The 4,181-nt window shown below is 32.7% G+C and overlaps 1 long non-coding RNA gene across 1 annotated transcript; it reads left to right on the forward strand.

The window, feature by feature from the left end:
- Positions 1 to 405: 405 nt before the first annotated feature.
- Positions 406 to 2,116, forward strand: LOC127073551 (uncharacterized). The gene is made up of 2 exons (XR_007785793.1): positions 406 to 1,246; positions 1,751 to 2,116. It is a non-coding gene; the product is annotated as an uncharacterized LOC127073551 (long non-coding RNA).
- The last annotated feature ends 2,065 nt before the right edge of the window (positions 2,117 to 4,181 follow it).

A 4,181-nucleotide genomic window follows, 5' to 3' on the forward strand; every position in this document is an offset into this window, starting at 1 on the left:
CAAAATAGTCAGATTGAATAAATAAAATTTTCTATGTTATTATTTTGATTTCATCATGATTATTTAAAAAGTTGTGAATTTTATTTGATTCAATTGATTTAAATTATTTTAAAACAATTAAATCATATAAAAACAACATTATAGGCATTTTAATTTATTTAAAAAGATGTGTTTCTTTGTGTGTTTCTTTAATTCAATCCAAACCATCGGTTCAAATTAATCAATGGTCATTATTAGCAATCCACACTTATCCTAGTTTATCCAATCAAAATTTAGGATTTAATAATAAATAATTAATAAATAAATAATATAATAATTATTAAGTGGTGGACAGCTACAGAGAGATACCTCTCTCCTTAATAACGTCTCTCTTCTTCCAACGGTAAAAAAAATAATATTAAAAAATGTAAAGAAAAAGTAATAAAAGATACAACAGATACTCTCTCCAAGACACTGAATAATCACTTTTTTTTTTGCTAAAAAATAAACTAAAAAAAGAGAAAGGAAAACGAAAGAAAAAAGACACCACTGTTCTTTTTCTTCATTTCCTCATCCACTGCAAACCGCCGGAAATCCACAACCACCACCCTTCACTACTCCCTCGCCGGCGAACCCAACCACAAAACCAACGATCCGTCTTCCATCGCCGGTTATCCAACAACAACAACCGCGAAACCCATCACGAAACCGCCGTTTCCTCCTTCTCAACCACCTTCGTTTCCGCCTCTACATCTCCGTCGCGTCTCCCTCCCTCGCCGCCGGAAACCACCCACAAACCCTTCACCCCTCCGCGTCCTCACAACCCAACGACCTCCGCCTACCATAACCTCACCGCCTCACCTTTTCTCATCCTCACGAAATCTCCTTCTTCCGCCTTTCCACCATGATAAAACCTCTATTTCACTACTACTCCCTCTGATATCACAATTCCTCTGCCGCGAATGTCGTTACCACCACTAGAGCTTCACTTCCGGCCAACCCATGATTCCACTGTTTTGTTCATCAAAATAATCTCTATATTTTCGCTACGAAGATTTGAAGAGTGGAGATCCTTTTTTTGCACTGCACAAGAACCCGTTTCCGATGTTGTTTTCAATTTCGCCGGCAAACTCAGTATCTCCCTTCCAAGCAGCATAATTCAACACTAGTTTTTCAGCAGTACATGAGACGTTCACAGCAACAATAACATCACAACTCATTTTCAATTAACATAATGACAACAACTGCAACAACATCTTCGTGTTCGGTAAGATTCCGAAAGGAAATTTCGATTATATCATGTTTTGTCATAAGCTTCAATGTCGATTTTCTCATGCTGCTGTTGATGTTTATTTTGTATGGAACACTGAAAATATTTTGCACATCTGTACATTATGAGGTACATAGTTACTGCTACCAATTTTATTTAATGATGCTGCTACTATGGTTTAATTTTATTTCAAGTCATTGCTTCAGTTACGATATATAGTTTTACATATTGATGAACATTCTGTGATTTAGAGATGTAGTGATTAAAGTTCAATTTTACCTATAGATTCTGTGATTTGATAATGATAATTCAATGTCAATTTGAGTTGTAGATTTCTATTGAAACAAAACCTTTTTCTACATTTTTCACACTAACTTTATTTTCAGTTGGAAACAGACTCAGTGAGAGTCATACTAACCCTTTTTCTACATTTTTGTTGTTAACATTGTTGGTTTTTTTTGTTACTATAAATACATGGCATTAACATTGTTATTATTATAGAAGGATTTTTGTGTCTACTGTATTGGCTTACTGAATATTCCCGGAAGACTACCCAATTCGGTGCATAATGTAGGATTGCAGAGATTTCGTTTTTCATTCTATGATGGTTGTTTTCTTATTAATTCTGGTGTGTGTTTTGTTAGATAAATAACAATTTGTCATAATAATTTTTTTGGTTTTCTATCAGGTTTAGTGTACTTCTAGTTGGGATGTTATGCCTTTTAATATTGGCTGTTTGAATTTTGTGGTACTGAATTTGTTGCTTTGAACACTGTAGAAATGCATACATGTTGCTGCTATTGGATTTTAAATGTATAGAAAGTGATCTTTTCTAAATCATACATGTTGCTGCTGTTGGATTTTTAAGTGTATAGAAAGTGATCCTTTTCTAAATGCATACATGCTGCTGTTGTTCAATTTTAAAAGTATAGAAGTTATCCTTTTCTAAATATACTTAAATCATATAATATAGAATTTTAAAATATAGATTTTTTTTCTTTTCTTGCTTGTTGTTATAAAGTATATAATTTTTTATTTTTAATGCATTCAAGTTATAAAGTATGGAAATATATATTTTTAAATACATTCAAAGTTATAAAAGTATAGAATTTGAAAGTATAGAAATTTGTTTTTCTAAATACAGTCAAGTTATTCCAAGGTGCATAAGTACTCCAAGGTTTCACAATTTTTTTTCTTATGCAGACAAATTAGTTTTTATATATGTTGCTATTGATAAAGTATCATAGGTTGTTTTGTGTTACGATTAATTCTTTGATTCAACCATTTTGTATTTATTTTGTTATTTATTTCATTTTTATGTTTTAATTAAATTAATTGAAGTTTTGTCTAATTAGATAATTTTGATTAATCATTTAATTTATTTGATTATTTGATTTAATTAAATAATTTCTGAGAATTAATCTTAATTAACTTCTTTAATCGATTTAACCAAATTTTTATTAATTAATTTCCTTAATTAGATAAGCATCGATTTATTTCACTATCAGTTTCACAAATCATTTGCAAACCATCAATTCGATTTCATTCATAATCAATCTCATTTCGAGACCATTTTCATAATTCAATTCATATGCACATGTAAATACAAACCTCGGTCAATATCGAGTGCGCCTTTTCCAAATCAATTCAAAACACTTAATCACAATCAAATACTGTTTCATTTGGAAATGAAAAGGGGGATGGTTTTGAGTTTTCAACTCCTCTCCTCGATTATTTGAATACGAGTTTTCTTACTCGGTTAGTCAAATGGTCGTCATTTCTAATTCACTTAAGAACAAATAAATCAAATTCTTTTATAATAAAAACGAAAAGGGAGATGACTTTGAGTCTTCAATTTTTCTCCTCGATTATTTGAATACAAGTTCTCTTACTTGGTTAGTCGAATAATTGTCGTTCCTCTACAAACTTCCAAACCCGATTAAATCGAAATATTTTCACAATAAGCTAAATGAAAAGGGAGATGACTTTGAGTTTTCAACTTCTCTCCTCAATTGTTTGAATACGAGTTCTCTTACTCGGTCAGTCGAACAATTGTCATTTTTTCGCAACTTAATAAATCAATCAAAGCTATACGAAAAAGGAGATGGTCTTGAGTTTTTAATTCCTCTTCTCAAATGCTTGGATATAAGTTGTTTTACTCAGCCATTCAAGTACTTGTCGTCTATTCTAAAAATACATCAACCATACGTAAACTTATTTTCATAACCACTCAGATGAAAAAGAAAGCGGTCTAGAGTCTTCTACTCCCTTTCCCGAGTATTAGGATACGAGTTGTCTTACTCGACTATCCGAGTACTCGTCTTCCATTCAAAACACCTTAACTATTATCAAATCCTTTCTATAATTAAGGATGAAAAAGAAAGTGGTCTAAAGTCTTCTATTCCCTTTCCTGACTGTTAGGATACGAGTTGTCTTACTCGATTATCCGAGCAATCGTCATCTTCAAAAAACATCTCAAACAAATCAAACTCAACTTCTCGCCCCCGAGCGATCGAAACCAAAACACCCAAACACATCAATCCAACTTGTCACCCCCGCGTGACCAAAACCCTTTCAAAAAGGACACTGTCAATCCTTTCTAATGCGCATAACAAACCAGTGCTTAAGCCTCCGCCGAGAGTAGACAAGCCAGCGTTTAGCCTTTAGAACGCCAACCTACACAGTCGTTCATTAAAAGACACCAACAAAAACCGTAGTTCCCCGAACTACGAATGCTCTGATTTCCTTATTATACCATAAGGATACGTAGGCAGGAGATTGCTGTATCTTCGCGAGCACACTAATAAAAAACCTCCCCTTTCCCTTTCTGAGGTTCTCATCCATTTCTATTTTCAACATTTTATAACCCAAAGATAACAAACAAACATAAATTAATACTCGAAACACACATTAGAACTAAAAGGTTCCCGTT

This window comes from Lathyrus oleraceus, chromosome 4, assembly GCF_024323335.1.
Source record: "Lathyrus oleraceus cultivar Zhongwan6 chromosome 4, CAAS_Psat_ZW6_1.0, whole genome shotgun sequence".
Classification (NCBI taxonomy): domain Eukaryota; kingdom Viridiplantae; phylum Streptophyta; class Magnoliopsida; order Fabales; family Fabaceae; genus Lathyrus; species Lathyrus oleraceus.